The sequence below is a fragment of the Ictidomys tridecemlineatus genome, chromosome 4 (assembly GCF_052094955.1).
Source record: "Ictidomys tridecemlineatus isolate mIctTri1 chromosome 4, mIctTri1.hap1, whole genome shotgun sequence".
Taxonomy (NCBI): Eukaryota; Metazoa; Chordata; class Mammalia; order Rodentia; family Sciuridae; genus Ictidomys; species Ictidomys tridecemlineatus.
Window position 1 is genome coordinate 199,403,679 of NC_135480.1, and position 19,722 is coordinate 199,423,400.

At 41.9% G+C, this 19,722-nt stretch overlaps 1 protein-coding gene and 1 long non-coding RNA gene across 14 annotated transcripts in view; one reads left to right on the forward strand and one right to left on the reverse strand.

Moving 5' to 3' along the window:
- Window positions 1-19,722, reverse strand: part of Dennd1a (DENN domain containing 1A) — a 517,467-nt gene that overhangs the window by 103,481 nt on the left and 394,264 nt on the right. The gene's annotated exons all lie outside the window — the stretch shown is intronic.
- Window positions 9,819-18,362, forward strand: LOC110597739 (uncharacterized). The gene is made up of 2 exons (XR_013438293.1): window positions 9,819-10,240; window positions 12,017-18,362. It is a non-coding gene; the product is annotated as an uncharacterized LOC110597739 (long non-coding RNA).

The window sequence follows — 19,722 nt, forward strand, 5'->3', positions numbered from 1 at the left end:
ACTGTCTTAGTAAAGCCAGGGGTTCTGAGAGGCAGAAATAGCCCCAAGAGGACAAAGTTCCATTAATACCAGGCAGCTCTTCCTCCCCTGCTTAGGTAGACATTCAAATGGTCCACGCGGCCAAGTGTCAACACCACAAGATAAAGATTCTATTTCTTTCATCTTTCCAGCATGAAAGACATGGGAGGAGGTAAAGGGAGTGGGCAAAACACCAGGTCTGCCTGCTTAGAGACTATGGTGTCTCCATTCCCTGACGGAGGCCACAGATCAATATTAAGCAAGCATTTCTCAATTCCTTTAGAAGGACAATAGACAGATTTGGGGATTCTTTTAGAGACTAGCATGAGTCCTGCTGTTAGAGCCCCCTCTAGTTCTTGCCCATCTCTTTTATTCTAACTTCCCACACTGATCTATCTTCATGGCCCATGTCACATACAGAAAGTAAGTAACTGAGTGTTTTAAAGCGCTATTTTTCTATTGTTTTAACGGCCCCAATAAGGGCACCATTGTTCCTTAGCGATATACATGCTTCATTCTAGTAATTAGCTGTCAGAGAGGACCCGACAGCAGCCTAATGTTGTCCGCTCAAATCATATTAATGAAATGCAATCCACTCAAATGTCCTGAATGCATATCTGTAATTGCATTAAGCAGAGAGACTGGGGACATCAGGATCAAACTTCAGTCTCTGAACAGAGTGTTACGATCAAGCACATTAATCCATTATTTCTTCAGAATCTGACAGCCAATTAATATACCAGGCCTTCATACACCAGGCATAGGATTGATGTCCCTGTCATGATTTTGTTTTAAAAAAAAAAAAACCATTAAAATGACTGTTTGTACTCAGGGATGTCAAAGTAAATGCTGGGTGTAATGTTTCTAATCAAAATCAATTGTTCAAAGGCGGAAAGGTAAGAAACAAACTTTGGAGGCACATTGTCAGTGCTTCCAAAAAAGGAAGTTTAAAGACCTGAAATCTTGCTGCTTTTCTCGGTAATTTTAACAAAAAAGTAGCTAAAATTAAGTACCAGCCAGAGTTCAAGTAACTCAGCTTTGTCAAGTGATTTTGAACAGGACATGTATGGTGTGGGTTCTTTATTTTTATTTTTATATTTAACACAAATGGGTCCTCATTTTAAGGATCTCACTGATATTTACAACAAAGAGTATAAATACCCAGAGCAAGACTCCCCAGTCCTGAGTTTTCCTGCTTCACTTCACAGAACACACTTTGTTAATTACTAAAGCTGCCTTGCACAAATTAGAACTTCTTCTGGCCTGGAAAAGCAAAAATGAGAATAAATACCTCTTCAGATCTGCAGAACTGCACAAATGTTCTATGAATCAGACCCACTTGCAAGAGTGCTCAGGTCAGCGGTGCATTCCGGACCGTGATGCAATTTAATTAGAAGCTGCTATTAGGACACTGTAATCGATGGGCTGGAGCACAGAGAGAAAACTGCAGTCTGTGTGCCACCAATGCCCTTGGTGGGAACTGTGTCTGTGGAGCTGCTTGTACTTGGCTGAAATCAAACTCATCAAACTCACTGGCAGGACCTTCCAGGCCATGTGGGCTAGAGGACCAGGACAGGCCTTCCCAGGATAGGGGCACTGTCTGCTTCTCCAGTGCTATCTCCTACCACTTCCTGCCTCCCCAGCCACACAGCCATCAGTGCTGCTCACCTCTGTGAAGGGGTCTCTACAAATTATCCTTGACTAACAACTCTCAACATGAGCCTTGGTATCCCTGTCTCTCAAGCTGGGTTTGGATGTCTTCTGTGGGGCTCTCCAATCCCTGCTTATGGCCCCACTTACCACCTGTGTAGGAAGTGTCTGACTTCATTTTCTTGGGTGTGCATGCCCAAGCTTAGGCACAACTACTTAATGGTGGTGACTCCAGAAAGCTTCCTAACTCCAACAGAGCATAAACACTTTTAAGATTCTTTTTTCTAATTCTTTTTAGTTGTTGATGGAACTTTATTTATTTATTTATTTATTTATATGTGGTGCTGAGAATTGAATCCGGCGTCTCATACATGCTAGGCAAGTGCTCTACCACTGAGCCATAACCCCAGCCCTCTTTTAAGTTGCTGCTGCTTCTTTTTTTTTTTTGTGGGGGGGGTATTGGGAATTAAACTCAGGGGCATTAGACCACTGAACCAGATCCCCAGCCCTGTTCTGTATTTTATTTACAGACAGGGTCTCATTGAGTTGCTTAGCGCCTCACTTTTTGCTGAGGTTGGCTTTGAACTCGTGAACCTCCTGCCTCAGCCTCCCAAGCCACTGGAATCACAGGTGTTGCTACTGTAACAGCCTTTTAAGATTCTTGATGTGAATAACCAAGTGGCATCTACAGAAGTATTAGTGGTATAGATAAGTGCCTTACAGGTAGTATTTGAATTGCAAAAATAAAATATACCAAACTTATCTTGTGTGGCTAACTGCAGAAATATTGGCTATTTCTAGTTTTATTTCCAGACTCATCTCTTTCCACCTTTAAAAACAAACAAACAAACAAACAAACAAAAACATTTGCCATCACTCCTCTTTTTAAATAAGTCTCAAACCTTGGGAAATGGGACGCTGACTTTATATGCAAAAACACAAAAGTAGGAGTTGTCTCATCAATCCAGACCTCATGCTACAAGAGAGAAAAGGTATAATTATTGCGCAAGGAGCCTAAAGAGTGTACATGGAGATACAGGGTATGAGAAAGATATGTGCACTTTGAGGGCTCATGTCAGAAAGACGATTTCAATAGAAGAATTTCTATGCTGACAACCAAGAGGTAACTTAAAGATGTAAAGCCTGAGGTGAAATACTGCTGGGGAATTCTAATTAGAAAGAAGAGTTCAACAACACAAGAGCATGGGTAAGGATAGAGGTAATACTTAAGAGTCCCTACTACGTGCACTCGGTACATCATAATTTCCTATATGTTCTCTTATTCAGCCTCTCCTGGGTAGCAGGAATTAATATTCCTATTTTATTTAGGGGCTCAGGGAAGTAAAGTAGCTTGTGGCTGGTAGACAGCAGAGCTTATCCAAGGTCTAGAGAAGAGCAGAGGTAGAATTTGGATCCATAACTCTTGTCCCAAAGTCCATCTCTTTTCTCCGTATCATGTCAACAATTTCTCCATATCAAGGTCAACAATTTTTCTTTTGTAAGCTTTAACTCCCATTATAACAAAACATTATTCAAAATATCTGGCAGCCTAGAAGTAGAAGGGGTCCCAGAAAGCAGATGATGTGAACAGGATGGTGTCACAGAAGGGTCAGTATTCAAGTCCTGGCTCCGGTACTTACTTGATGCATGGGTTTGGGTAAGTCACCTAGCCATTCTCAACAGCTGGCTTCCTTACCTGAGTAATGGGATAAGTGGATACACTCTGAAGGGCTGTGGGGATGAGCTCATAGGTTAAAGTGCAGTGCTGGTTGAGGCAATGCCTGCTCACCTTTTCTTGGCCCTTCCTAGGCACCTGGCAGTACTCTTATCATTTTATCATATTAACTCAATTAATCTGCACAACAATCCCTGATAGGTTGGGGGTTGAGGAGACAGCACAAAGAAAATAAACGCTTACCAAGAATACTCAGAATTGCCATTTGGGTTTCATAGTTTGCCCCCGAAGCCTGCACTTTGTCCTGCTTGTGACTGGTGACAATGTTAGAGATGGGGATATGGCTAATTCCTCCTTCAGGGCCCGGCTCAGTCACCTCTTCAGGCAAGTGCTGGTAAGCAACGTCCCCTGGGTTGGCTGCCCTTCTTGCCTACATTAAATAAATACCTCTGCTTCTTCCACCTGGTCCTCCCTCTCCTACCTCCTCTCCTTCCCAGCACAGAGCAAGCACCCTGCTGCTGCTGAATAAACTGAAGAGCCATGAAGCCTGGGCTCCCTTCATGCTCAGGCATAATAAAAGCCCCAGCCCCATTGCAGCTAAGCAGCCTGTGTGAAGCTTCAGTTGAAAAGCACAAAATCCAAAAATTTACTTATTTTTTCTACAGGTTTCATCATTTGAACTATTTTAAATCAAGCATGCCACTTAAATACACCATAATCTTTGTCTCTAAATGAACAAACATTTGTAATTGCCATTCAGACAAGACAGACACGAAAGGCCCTCATAGGTCACCACATCTCAGGATTCCAATTATGTCAGGTTGGCAGACAGGGCGGGGTTGGATTTTTTTTTTTCTAAACAAACTGAGGCAACAAGGGTGCCAATTTCAAGCTCCATATGAGTTCTTCAATTGTTTTTAAGCGAATCATGAACATTCAATTCAAGAAAAATGAACTCAGGCTGGGGCTATAACTCAGTGGTACAGAGCTTGCCTAGCAAGCATGAGGCACTCACTGGGTTCCATCCTCAGCACCACATAAAAATAAAACAAATAAATAAAGGCATTCTGTCCATCTACGACTACAAAAAATACTTAAAAAAAAAAAAAAGAAAAACGAACTCATCAGACACATCCTTTCTTCACTCTTTGGCAAACTTCTATAGAAGTTTAAAACCCACTGTAAACCAATCTCCTACGAAGCCTATCCTATTCCCTCAAATGTAGTGAATCTCTCCCTCTTTGGAGTTACTTAACAGGCTGCTATAATTGCCCTTAGCAAACTACACTGAGTGTTCTCTGTATGTCCCTTCTGCTTTCTGTGAAGGCAAAGACAGTGTTTTGTGCATGCCCACATCTCCAGTTCTCAGCGCCTGACTTATTGGCAACCTGGATTCATGAGTGCAGGGCAATGTCAGAGCTCAATAACACACTGAATTTAATGCAAAAATGTCACCTAAAGAGAAAACTGTACCATATCTGGGTTTCTCATCTCCAGCACCAAGGCTTGTTGCATTAGAATCAATTTACCCCAGAGTGCATCAAAAATAAAAGCCCACAAACTTTCTCTTTTTTTTTTGTCCCATGTTTTATTTGTGCTAAGATATACATAAAATTCATTACTGTAACCATTTTATGGGTACAGTCTTCAGGTATTTAATAATGTTGTGCAGAGATTACCACCATTCAGCCCCATCCCTCTTCTTATCTTGTAAAAGGAAACACTATCCACTTAATAGTGTCCCATTCCTGCTGCCCCTGTCCTGTAACCACCAGTTTATTGTCTGCCTTTATGATTTTGACTTCTCTAAGTACCTCCTATAAATGGAATCAGATACTATTTCTCTTTTTTATTATAGGCTAATTTTACTTAGCATACTGTCCTAAAGGTTCACCCATGTGTGTAGCATGTTTCAGATTACCCCTCCCTTTTTTTTTTGTACTGAGGATTGAACTTAGGGGTATTCTACCACTGAGCAACAACATCCCAAGCCCTTTTTAAAATTTTTTATTTTGAAATAGGTTCTCACTAAGTTGTTTAGGGCTTTGCTAAGTTCCTGAGGCTGGCCTTGAACTTGCAATGCTCCTGCCTCAGCCTCCTGAGTTACTGGGATTATGATTATAGGTGTGTGCCACAGCATTTGGAAATTTCCTTCCTTTTTAAGGTTGCACAATATCGCATTATATGTATATACTAAATTTTACTTATCCATCCATCTACTGATGGACACTTGTTTTGCTTCCATATTTTCGATATTGTGAATAATGCTGCTATGAATATGGGTATATAAATATCTGTGTTCCTGCTTTCAGTTCTTTTCAGTATATACCCAGGAGTGGGACAGATGGATCATGTGACAATTCCATCTTCACTTTTTGGAGAAACTGCCGCACTGCTTTTCATAGTAGCCATATCATTTTACATTGTCATTAACAGTGCATAAGAATCCCAATTCCTCCACATTTTTGTCAACTCTTGTATCTTCTGGCCTTTTCTGACGTAGTCCTTCAAATGAGTGAGGCAGCATCTCTCTGTAGTTTGTATTTGCATTTCTTTAGTGATTAGTGATGCTAGGAATCCTTTTATGCACTTATTGGCCATTTGTACACATTCTTTGGAGAAATGTCTATTCGAGTCCTTTGTCCATTTTTGAATCATGTTGTTTCTGTTGTTGAGTCTCTATATATTTTGGATATTATTATCTTATCAGGTATATAATTTATCAGTATTTCCTACTATTCCTACTTTTTATGGTGTTGATGTTATCTTTGTTATACAGTTTTTGAATTTTCACAAAATCCCATTTTTAAAAACGATATTTATTTTTTAGTTGTAGTTGGACACGATATCTTTATTTTATTTTTATGTGGTGCTGAGGATCAAACCCAGGGCCTCGCACATGCTAGGTGAGCACTCTACTGCTGAGCCACAATTCCAGTCCCTATTTGTTTATTTCTAATTTTATTGCTTGTGCCTTTGGTACTGTACCCAAGAAGTCACTGCCAAATCCTATGTTTTGAAGCATCTGACCTGTGTTTTTTTTTTTTTTTTTTAAGATTATGGGTTAAAGTCATTTAGATCTTTGAACTGTTTTGAGCCCGCTAATTTGTAATGTCTACAGAGAAATATTTCTGAGCAGTATGAACCACTTTCTTAAACTTTTTTTAGGGGGAGTAGTGACAGCACAGACTGAAGTTAAATTCCTGCCTTTGCAATGTCTAGCTGAGACCCTGGTTATTTAACAAAGCCTTTGTTTGCTCGTTGATTAAGCAGGGATAATACCACCTCAAAGGGCTGCTTGGGGAGAGAAAATTAAACAATTCACATAGGTGCTTCATACAGTGAGCCTGGCAGTGTTTTTAAATGGGAGCTGTTTGGGGTGGGCAGTTTAATTCAATTAAGATCCTGGATTCATGAGTGAGTCAGATGGATCCTAGACCTCATTACCAGTCATGTGACCTTGGGATGATCAACTGCCCTCTCTATGCCTTTGCTTCCTGTCAAAGCTTAACAGCAGCAATGCCTTTTCAGATGACTTCAAGGAAAAGAAACTAGCACAGACCCTGGCACAGAGACCTGTAACAAATGGCCTCAAGGAACCATCTTCATCTTGTGCCTCCAACCTCCTAACACCAAATCCACTCTGCACTAGTTAAGTTATGTATGTTTCTTGAAAGACTGCCAGACAGGTGACTTTAACTGTCAGCATCTGGCCAACCTGACTTTGTAGAACTCATGGACAGCTCACCTATTGGTACAGTCTATTCAGAGGGGGTTCTCCTTGAAACAGACCTTGGATGACTCCAAGTGTAAGCAGATGTATACCTTCTAATACTGGTGTTATCCTCCTCTGCCATTTTCCTGGGCTCCAATCCTTCTGGCAGGCCAAGATAATCTTTTAAAATGCTGATGAAATCCTGTATTTCTACTATCATTCTCCAGTGGATCTCCCCATCTCCAGTAGGTCTTTTGCCTCAGCAGGGTTTCATGTTCAGTCAGTAGGAGACACTGAGTCACTGAGTTAAACCAGGTTTAGTACAGTCATGTGTCACTTAATAATGGGGATACATTCTGAGAAAAATGTCATTAGGTGATTTGGTTTTGCTAACATCACAGAATGTTCTTAGACTATATGGTCTGTGTGTGTGTGTGTGTACACGCCTGTGTGCCTGTGTATAAGCATATATATACACACATACACACATGGATTTGCTGGCATAGAATAATATGAGAGTAAATCAAGTCCAAGAGAAAATGATGCAGTTGAGAGGTGTAAACACAAGATTTTTGAGGCTGCTGCCAGCGTAACAGCATACTACTTTATAGTAAACTTTTTTTTGTAGTTGTAGATGGACAGAATGCCTTTTTTTAAAATTTGTTTATTTTTATGTGGAGCTGAGGATTGAACTCAGTGCCTCATGCATGCGAGGCAAGTGCTCTGCTGTTGAACTACAGCCCCAGCCCTACATTAAACTTTTTTAATAAGTAGAAGGAACACACTCTAAATCAATAAAAATACACTACAGTAAACGCATAAACCAGTAACACCGCTGCTTATTATCGAGTACATGTGCTGACCATCACTGCGTGTGCTACTTCCACATGACTGGCAGCACAGTGGGTTTGTTTATGCGAGCATCACCATAGCACTAGGTAACAGGGCTCTCTTGGCGCCATTACCATCCCGTGGGCCTACTGTCATGTATGCAGCCCTTGTTGATTGCAACTCTGCGGAGCAGCGCTTGACTTATTGACAACTGTGGAGGGATAGCACAGCCTTTATGGTACATGTGCATTTCCAAGGGCGAACCAATCAAGTGTCTTCCCAGAGTCTCTTGACCCATTGTTAGTCTGAGACACAGTGGCCATTCTCCTTGAGACAGAACTGCAATGGAGTCTAGATTTTCCACAACCTCTCCCTACCTTCTGCTCCTTTCTCAGCCCACTTTTGTGTTAATGGCATGGAACTCTTTGCTTTGCCCCAATATGTTGCACCCCTCATTCTTGTGTGTCTCTTCCTGGAACAAGTTCCCTTTCTCCATCTGGTGAAACTGCACTTACCCTTCAAGGCTCAAAATATCCCCCCCAGGACACCTGCCCCTCACGTCATCCCACCTACTCCACCCCCATAGTACACTGTGGGGATCCATTTTAGCAAAGGGCTAAAATTTTGCTTGCATTCTGTCCCCTTTGGGAGGTGAGCTCCTGAGAGGCAGGACTGTGAGTGATCTGTTTTTGCACTCCAGGCACTAGGCCTGTGCAGAGTGAGTGCTCAATAACACTTGATAAAAGCTCACTGAATGTCAGAAGGAGCCATTCAGAATTTTTAAAAAATATGGCTTAAATGTCTTAGGTTTTATAGACTTAAAGACTCTTTATTTCTCAGAACATAAATCCTTAGCATCTGACTATAAATTCTTAGAGGATTTAAGAACATCATGTACTTTCTGCTCTACTGAATACAGAATCTGAGAACAGCAGAGCCAAGGGGCCCTCAGAGACCTGCTGACCCTGCTCTGTCATTTTCAAGATGATGAAACTGAAGTTCAGAGAAGGGAGGGGCTTGCCCAGGCTCAGTCTTCCTGATGCCCAGGCCAGTCCTCTTTCCCTGTAGCTCTGTGGACCACCTGAGCAGTTCCTCAGGGGCCTGGAGGTAACCTATCAGAGATCACAAGCCATGTTCTTCCCCGTGCCTCAATAAGTTGAAGCAAACTTCTCCACAATGGTACCAAAGTGTCCTGGTTGGTAATTATGGACCTGACAGTCATGATGAGCTATGGCATGTATAGAAAAGGCTACAATAAAGCAGCAACAGCATGACACAAGACCCCCCCCTCAAAAAAATAGTCTGGCTGGTGTTCACTCTTAATGTTAAGTGATGAAGTCTTTCAACAGTCACATATTTTTTCAAGATAACTCTGAAGGAACTCCATGATAATTTGGCATCAATATCCAACTTATGTTACCTAACATATTTTAGCAGCTACAACTCTGTGTGATAGATTCTATATGGACAGATCTATGGTGATTGGTAAATTACAATATGTATGAGTACAAATGCTTCTAGGAAATGGGGCTTTATGTAAATATGTGATATTTTACACAGAATCCATGCAACTTACATACACAGGTCACTGTGACTGATGTGTAAACAGATAGACCTTGGAGAACAGTGCTTGTCTTTAAGGTACTAGGGCTTACTTCTTCTTTAAACAATGGATTGTGAAGTGAGAGTCAGAGGCACCCTCTACATCTTGAGGCACGTAAGCAACACAGCTTTAAAGGAGTTAACACGTTCCTACCAGAAGTCCTAACAAATTGAATCTTATTTAATTAGATATTGTATTTGGGGGAGAAAATGAAATAAAATTCTTTCATTAACTAAAAACCAAACTCCCTTAAAGGCAACAATATGTTCCTCTCTGTCAGGACAGAATGGAATGAAATCTTTATTTTAATTGGGGTCAGATGAGGAGCCATTTGGCTTCAGATGCTTTGTTTATCAGCCCTGAGCTTTATGGCTGAACCGGAACGTGAAATATTCCATTACACAACCGTTCCACTTAAAAGCCCGATTTCCCAACGATTTTTCACATGTTAAATGCTGTAAATATAGCCCAAACAAGCTTTGAAATTTAGAAATAGAATATTTAAAGATTCTTTAGTGACATGATGCTCCTGGATGGCTTTGGGTCTGAGATGCTGTTTCTTCTATCCAGCACTGTGGCCTCTCAGACAAGTGCTGGGATCAGGAAAAGCAGGCTAGGAAAACCATCGGCAATGTGGCTGCTTCCAAGCATGAGGAAGTATGCCCCCTTCATGCACCTGAGCTGAAAGGTTCCAGATACAACAAGCTCATACCAGATACAACAAGCTCCTCTAGGAGAAAACAGTGAGGTAAGTAAGAGCAAGATGTTCTGCATTAGAATTCTAATCCTAACACTTCTCAGCTGGGTGATCTTGGGCAAGTCACTGAGCCTTTCTGTGCTTTACTTGTTTCAACTGTACAGTGGGAAAAACAACCTTCGAAGGATTGATGAGAGGATTAAATGAGTAACATGTAAAGTACTTTAAGCAGTGCCTGGCTACATAAGTACTGCTTTTGTTGTACTACTTAAGTATTGCTGTTATGAATTTTAATACATATTTCCCTATTTATCCTCATAACAACAACTCAGGTAATTAAATCCATTTCGCAAATGAACAAACTGGTTCCAGAGGGTAAATTCCTTACTTGGGGTCACTGCCAGAAAGTTATAGCAGGAGAATTTGATAACCCAGGGTTATTTTAGGTTCAGGCTTCTTTTAGGGCAAACAGAAAAAACACATATTCAAACTTCAGAACTCAGATGGCTCAAAATTTCTATATGTTCTTTAAAGAAGAAACATATATATTTTCATATGAATGACTGGGCTGAGAGGACCAAGTGCATGACCACTAGTGCTTTCTCTTAAGAGACCCAGAACCTCTGTCGAGGGAATTCTAAGCAGATCTTATCTATCCTCAGAAAGATGGCACAAGTCATTTGATAGAGTAAATGATTCAAAATTTTAAAATCTGCATCTTCACTATCATTGAGGATAACAATAGTCACAATTAAGTATATTAACTCATTCTCTATGCATTTATGTGCAACGCTCTAGGCTGAAAGCCATTCAAGTTGGTTATGTGAGATTTCCACTTCTTCCCAAATGAATTAAAGCAGAAAAATATTAATATAGAAAAGATTTTTTTTGGTCTTAAAATAACTAGTGTTCAGAGAGTCAAAAAACAGTTTCCATTGGTACTGTGAAACTTCATTTGGCTTTATTCAGTTCCTCTTAAAATGTATTCACTCTGAAAACAACTTTCCTTTTATCTTTTCAAGTTCTAGCATCAAAATCCATCTAGAGTTTCAGGATTCTTTTTCAAGCACATCGGCAATGGGTTAATGATGACATTATGTGACAGCTCCCAAATCATGAAGGCAAAGTGAGATGGAGCTAATCAAGGAAATTGCCTCAGTGACACTAGGCAGGTCCAGGGCCAATGTAAAATTTTGGCAAAAGCCAATTTTTTTTTTTAACTTTCATTTTTGGTGATAACAGTGGCATGATATTGTGTACTCTTGAGAGTCAAATTCCAATACATCTTTGAAATTTGCATTCACACATGCTTACAAAAAATACAGCCATTTTAAATTAAATGCATTATTCATGGTTTGTAAATTCCAAGACGACACCCATGAAGTTCTCTGTATATGTTTTCCCATCTTTAGTGAAATGTTCTGTTCTAGAAACTGTAATAAAATGAGCTGCTTCTACTATTTCACAGCAGGTATTTTGATTTGATAATAATCGCTTTTCTTTACAATTTTAATATAATTGTGCCATGATCTTTTGACAAATGAGAAAAGACAAGTGGACATCCACATGTAGATAATTCTCTAATTGCGCATCTCCAAGTAAGGAAAAATGCTTGTTTTAAAAGTTATTGATTCTCTTAACCACAGAATTCAAAGCGAAGGTGGCACAAACATCTAAATAAATATCAAAGAGGTGTCAAAGGTAACAAAGGAGGGACCAGGTGAAGTATGAAGTGTTAATTGTATTTTAAAAAATATAAAAGAATAGAGGAAAAAAGATGGATATACTGAACTTCCAATTATCATAATGTTGTCTTCTTCCTAACAGATTTTTCAAAGTTGAAAAAAACATTGAAGTCAGAGGAATTCAGAGCAGTGTATTCCGGCTATGTCCTTCAAACATCTCATACTCTGTGTGCACACGGTTTATTCAAATACAAAGTAAAATGATGACTTACAAAGTGCAGGTTTACATCACAATGTATCTTCAGCCCCCAAAAGACAGAAGGAATGGAACACGAAACAAAGAGTGAAGAGGGAAAAATCTGCCCTTTTGCATCTCCCTGATAGGGTACTGGGGTCCTGCCTCTGATGTGAGCAGGTGTGGCACACCTGAGAAGCCTCACACTCAAACCTGTGGCTGCACACGGGGGGTGGGGGCGGATTGCAAAATCGAGAGACCCGCTGGACAGTGATCATGCCTGAATTGGCCAGCTTTGGCAGACAACAAGGCAAATGCGAGGAGGCCCAACCGTGTAGAAGAGGTTCGCCAAAAGAGACACCCCTGAGGTGACAACCTGCTGTCTCGGACAGCACATGAGATGTGCAGTCAGATGAGTCTGTCTTCTGATTTGCCACCATCTAGCTCACTAAATCTGTGTGAACCTGAGGTTCACTCCCCTCTGTGGAGCAGGAACAGAAATCCTGGTCATAGCTGCTGGGAGGATCAGGGTCTAGCAGCACAGTGTCTTCCACATGGGAGGTGCAGGATAGGGGTAACGCTCAGTTCTGCCCCATCTCCCTTCATGGCCTGGTTTTCTAGCCTCTTCTCTAAGCTGCTGATGGATGGCACACCCCTGAGGAACAAGCCGGGGCTGGCCCTTTACTACCCTTGGTGGCACCAAAAGTCTCTTTAGGTCTAGGTGAGCCCACAAAAGATAGGTGTCTCCCGACCCTGCAGAGGCAGCCAGGTTTTCCTTCCAAATTCAAGATCTACCATATCAACTGTACACCAGGGGCCGCCATGTGCATGCCCCTCCAACCTCAAACTCCAGCTTCCAGCCCACTGCTTTCCCTTCAATTGGCCTGCACGTTCCTGTCCTTGGCCAAGGAAATCTCCACTCAGTTACCAGTTGCATTCAGCAGTCAGGGTCATCTCCAATTATTTCATCTTCTCACTTCTGAGAAGCCACCTCCTTCCAGAGGAACCATCCGGCAAACAGTCTACAGCCATCTCTGTCTCCTCACATTTTATCACTCTTCTCCTGAACCAGCAAGATTGCCTCTTCCAAGACTCGGCACCAAAGTTCAGAGAAATGTCGGTACACTGCATGCCTCCCCTGAGCCCCAGCAACACTGCCCAGGCCCTGTGCACTCACCTCCCCACCATATGGTCTCCCTCTTGTCTCTCTTGTCCTACTGTGAGCTCTTCAGAGGCAGAAGCTATGCCTTATCGATCTTGTGCTCCTGGAATCTTCCCCAGATCCAGGCAGCGACTGGGTGCCGAGGACAGTGGGGAGAATCTGTTGATCACATCTCTGTACACATTATACACAAATAAAGCTAATCTAATAGAAGGACACATGGAATGGGATAATCAGACTGTGAGTGCAAAGGGGCACAGGCCCAACAGTGTCCTTCACAAGAAAAAGCAGTGGGAAGACCACTGTGGAGTACTTCCCACTTTACCTAGCTTGCATGTATATCCATCTGCTATTTTTTTGTGAACAGCAAACACATGGGATGGGCAGAGTACAGATTATTACTCCCAATGTACAAGTGAAGGTGCAAAGGAGGAATGTTATCTGTATCAGAACATACAGTATAACTGGGAGATATGGCCCTGCCTTTTGGACTCCACACTAATGACCTTTCCACCAGACCATACCACTACCCATAGCCTGAAAGAGAGAAGATCCTAGTTCTACTCATAGCCTGTTGATTATGTCTAAGAACAAAGGTTGTGCCTTGATTTTTTCCTTCTTCCCAGAATGGAGGGAGTGGGGTTTAAAGGCAAGGCTTTTCACTGATAACAGATAATAACAGATTGCTAATAAAAGAACATTTTAAAGGTGAACAGGGTGCTTAAGAAGGAGGAAGCTCCCTGGCACCAGTATGCAAGAGAGATTAGAAACTCTTTGGGAAGTGTGTGTGGGGGGGTGCTGTGCAGGAGACTTGAGCATGGAACAGGTGACAAGGCCACAAATCCTTCCAGTTTGAGATTCTCAGATATAAAACATGACTTAGGACAGTAGTGTGATCTCAAAAATAGGCCAGGAGGCAAGCTGTGCAGAAGGCCCATGATTCCCTCCTCTTCCTCTCATTGCTAAGCCCCTACTCACCCTGCAAGTCCCCATCTCTGGAAGACTTCCCAAAGTAGAACCCCTCTGCTCTCTTCCAGATGTCCAAGGTGGTCAGACCTGGGCCCAGTCCTGTCTTTGGCATGGGAAGGGTGGCCTTTGGAAGCCACGGTGCTCTTCTGGGTGACATAAGGATTGGAGGGCTAATGCAGGTGATGTGCTCAGCACCACACCTAGCAGAGTCAGTGTTCAGGAAGAGGCAGCTGCCACGTCTGCACCAGGGCTGCTTACTACACAGGGATGAGAAGCTTGTGCCTCTTGACCCTGAATCCTCTCTCATCCCTGCACAGACTGGCTGGTATGGAGTCAGCAGTCAGCTGACAACTGCAGTAGCAGAACATAGTCTGGCTTCAGGACAGACCTAGTTCTCACCCTAGCTCGGCCACTTTCAAGTTTTGAACACGGGGGAAGATCTTCTTCATTCGAAAATGTGACCAATATTAGTGTTTGCACCTCCTCCTTTACAGTTTCCTGTGAGCATTGCAGAGTGCTTTGTGAACAAGAGAGCACCAAGCTGATATCAGCTATCACATGTTGCAGGGCGAGGCTAGAATGGGGACGAGAGACAGAAGGGCTGCTGCCCTGCTTGGCTGGGGGCTGGGGACTGTCTGTGGTCCAGTGTCTCTTGGTTCCCCAAGAAAAACCCAGCAGTTATTGTGCCCTCATGACTTGGGGGTCTCCACTTTGCTTATATGTGGAAGCTGTGTGCGGTCAATCATGCGGGAAACCAAAATCAGAGAGAAAAATGACAAAAGGAGAGATGGAGAAGAATATAGTGGATCGAGTAGGTCAAAGTGTTCCTGGAAAATAAAAGCTCCAAACAAGAACCAGCAGAATGGCAAAAAGGCAAACAGACGATCAAAAGCAAGAGAACAAAATGCAGGCCAGGAAGTCAGTGCCAAAGAATTGATTAGTCAAGCATATGAATCTCTCACGCTGAAGCAGAAATATCACAGCTCCGGCTCCTCACTGTGGAGCCCTCTCCTCATAATGGGAGACATGAAGAGGCCGAGGAATAAAGCAACTTTCATTTTTCTTCCGTGAACGCAGAGGGCCAGGCCCCATGAGGACCTCGCCTTGTGCTGGCTTCGAGGGGGAGCGTGGCCCCTGGCCACGGGAGTGGGGTGCGAGTGAATGGGCTGGCACTTGGTTCACTTCACTTGAAAGCTCAGAGGCCGCTATAGATGCAGATCTCGGGCAAGAACAGCATCCTGGGACTAGGACTTGTAGATTCAAATGAGGAAAGGTGAGTGTCCTTCTCGGCATCGTGGGGACTAGAGTTCCTTCGCATCTTTTTTCAGTGCTCCTTCCTCGCTGCATGGGCCCACTGGCTATTCCAGCAGCCAGCACTGATGGAGCATCACAGACCTCAACAAAGCAGGAGCCAGACACCTACCAACTGAGGTAATGGGAAGATTCCTGAATGTGTGGAGGTAGCCCCTGACAGGGTACACATAATTTTGTTGCAACATTCAAGGACTATAGCTAATTGAAACACTGGAAGGAGGGGCAAATTTGGAGTCAGCAGACATTGGCTCAAATACTAGCTCTGCCATTCATAGGTGTGTGATCCCAGCCAAATTCTTGTTTTCCTAAACTGGAAAATGGGTATAATAATCCATGCCTTTGGGATTGCTGTAAGGATTAAATTAAATGGGATGTGCAGGTGTCTGAAGTATTTGCCTCACTGTTGTGCAATGTGGGTAATCTGAAGCTGCCACATTTAAAAACACTTCTGGTATTCTAGAAACTAGAGAATGACTACTAAACTGTAGTGCTTCTCTGAATGGGCTATAGGAATCTGGATTATTCCAGCTATTACTACTAAAATGTCAGTTTGAGGCCCTGACACCTTGTGGGGTGGCTCTGATATGAGCTCTGGGACTAAGAGGTCAGGGTAAGCTTTTCTGTCAACTCCAATTCCCAGTCCTCCTTGTTCAGCCCACACCCCAGTAAGAATCATCCTGGAGCAGGAAAGGAGCTGAGACTTCACAGGCTTTAGAGTCAAAAACTCAGGTTGGAAGCCACCAGTCCTCTGTAGTAAAGGTCTTTTTTTTTTTTTTTTTTTTTTTTTGAGAGAGAGAGAGAGAGAGAGAGAGAGAGAGAGAGAGAGAGAGAGAGAGAGAGAGAGAATATTTTAAATATTTATTTTTCAGTGGACACAACATCTTTATTTTATTTTATGTGGTGCTGAGGATCAAACCCAGCACATGCCAGGTGAGCACGTTACCGCTTGAGCCACATCCCCAGTCCCAAAAGTCCTTTTTTAAGTTTTCTCTGCACATTGCTTACATGTTATTGGAAGTTCCATGTAGGAAGCATGTTTTTAGGGGAATCTCAATTGACAGGTGAGACTGAACAGAACTGAAGCAACTGGAAGATTCTCTAAGACTTACATGCTACACTATAATTTTTCTCAGGTAAGATCCTCACCTCTTTATCTGATTGCTAAGAAGGCTAGCGAAGGCCTAGGTTTGAGGATGCCAGAGTGGAAGTCTCTGGGTATCATCCAGGCCATCTCTTCCTTTTACTCTTGGAAAAACCAAGGCCCCAAATGGTTAGGCAACTTGCCTCTAGGTTACACAAGGAACTGGAAGTATTGTTTGGGTTAATGCTGCCCCCATCCAGTTCCAGAGTCAACACAACAAGACTTGCCTTTGACCACTGGTAGGAAGAAAATAGTTGGTTGTTTCATGGACAGAATAGATAGGACAATGTATCTGGGTCACTGTGACTGGAAAGCAAATGACTGCACAACTGAGTGACATACCCTTGTTGATCATTTCCTGAATTTCCCACCGTGACACCTGCTTGAGATACAGCTTACATGACAATCCAAAATCTCCCTCCCCTCCTCACTGTAGCCTTGCCCAGCATCTATTCTCAAAGCCTTAACTGTATGAAAGGTGTAGGTCACCAGATTAGAATAAGAGGAAAACATTTTCACTAAAAAACAGAATCCCCTCTCCCCAGTCCAAAAATCACCAGGAAGGCCGAGCAAAGTAGGCTTCGTGTGTGTGTGTGTGTGTGTGTGTGTGTGTGTGTGTGTGTGTAACCATGATGGCTCAGCATGGTGTGTCAGAGCCTGAGGTGAGGGATTAGGGTGAAGCTGGAATGAAAACGAATGGGGCCTAGAAGGCATCCATGTGGAAGGGATGGCAGGTTGAGGATGAGGCCTGAGCTGCAGAGCAGCCTGCTCAGGGTGTCAGAGCTGGAGGGAGATTAGCATGTGTTTGTAGGAGAGTGAGGCAGCAACTGAACTCAGGTGAGATAAGGAGAGGTCCACAAAGGAAGGGAGGAAACAGCAGTGGTCCTGCACTGAGGTATCCAACTTGTGTGAGGGGTAGACAGTGAAGGCTCAGCCCTAGAGCTCAAAGGAGGGTAAGGAGGCAGGGGTAGTGACAGAAGAGTGGTTCCACACAAATAAGAAAATATGCTAAGCAAACAGGGCAAAGGTTTTCACCTTTGTAGAATGTAGTCACAAATCCATAAAGGGAAGAAACTGAAATGATTCCTATGCTGGATTGGAATTGGAGCCAATCATGTGAATCCAAGGCTATTCAATATGTAAATGTACAGAAATCGGGATGTTAGAAGCCATGTGGGTCTGGATTTGCCTGTACTATCCCCAGGCTTTATCCACTGAAGGGCCTGGAGTCAGCAGCAAACACACCTGGTGCCTGGATCCTGGTCTTACTGGTACTTAGAGACGTACCATTCCCCACTAAAAGGAACTGGGTCTCCTTAAAGAAAAGGCTGATTTCAGATCTGGGACAGGAAATGTAAAAGATGAATATGAAGCATTTGGCTTACTTAGAATAGCCACGAGTTAGCAGTCAGAAAATCCACATTGTGGGGTATTCTATAAGATAGCTTGCCTGGACTCTCCGAAATTGTCAATGCCATGAAAGACCAAGACAAAATGAAACCAAAAGGCAAGAAGGACTGTTTTAGACTAAAAGACATTAAAGAGATATAATACCAAATACATAAGTGATACTTGCTTTGAGCCCAGTTATATTTGGAAAAAAAAACAGAAAGATTGTTATAAAAAAATACTTTGGAGTCAACTGGGAGAATTGAATGTAGACAAAAGATTATCTATTTATATTAGCTAACATTGTATTAATGTCAGATTTCATGAGAGTAATAATGGCTTTGTTATTATCATTATAATAGTGTCCTGGTTCTTTGGAGTCAAAAGCTGAAATATTTTGGGGTGAAGGAATCATGATATTTGCAACTTACTTTCAATTGAATTGAAATGCACACACACAAACAAAATAAAACAAAAGGTACAGTGTGAATTCTTAGAAAAATACTGTAAATGCGTAAAACACTAATTATGGATGAACTTGGGTGAAGGTAGTGGCTATGCTTTGTACTATTCTTTCAACTGCCCTATAGGTTTGAATTTTTAAAAAATAATTGAAGGAAATAAGAAAGTATCAAATTTTTACTTTTTAGAGATGCTTACTAATATAACAAGAATAAAATGAAATACCTGGATTTGCCTTAAAATATTCAAGAAAAAAAAATGGGGAGAGTGGGAAAAAACATGACGAGATGGTAAAGGTTGAAGCTGTGTGACAGGCACGGGATGCGCACTCTGTACCTCTGGATACAAGTGAAGAAAACAGGTCCCAGACTAAAAAAAAAAATGTATTTTCTATAAACTTATAAAAAGGTTAATGCTGAATATACATGAAAAACTTATGTAAATATGAGTGAAAAATAGTAAAAGACAGAACAAAACAAAATAGTAAAAAAAACCACTAGAGCATTCAGAGATAAATGGACAAAGGGCAGGGGTTCATAATAGAAAAACAAGTGCCTGCCTAATTAACATGAAAAAAGTTGAACACCACTAGTAATTAAAAAAAATAAAAAGAAAGTTCAAACAATTTAATGTTTTTACCTATTAAATTAGCAAAGATTAAAAAAATAAAAACTCCCAGTTATAGCCCAGATGGCCATAAATGTTGATAAGAATGAACAATAGTGAAACATTTATGAAAAGTAATTTGGCAAGTGAATGAAGAACCTCGAAAATATGCATGTTCTTTAATCCAGCAATGGAATTAATGGAAATTTACTTTAAGGAAAACTCTAAAATGGCAATGATTCTTTCTGTATAAAATTATTCAAAACAACAAAACAACAAAAGTTTTAAGTGGCTCAAGAGGGGAACAGGTAAGTAAATTTAAGCGAAGTAATTATATGATCACTTACAACTAACTAAGGAAAATCTGTGTGATAATGATTATATGATGTGCCAGGCACCATAGTACTAGCCTATAATTCCAGCAACTTGGAAGGATGAGGCAGGATGATCGCAAATTTGAGGCTAGCCTTGGCAACTGAGCGAGATTCTGTCTCAAAATAATAAAAAGGGCTGGGGGATGCAGCTCAATGGTATAGTGCCCCTGGGTTCAGTCTCCAGTATCGGGAAAAA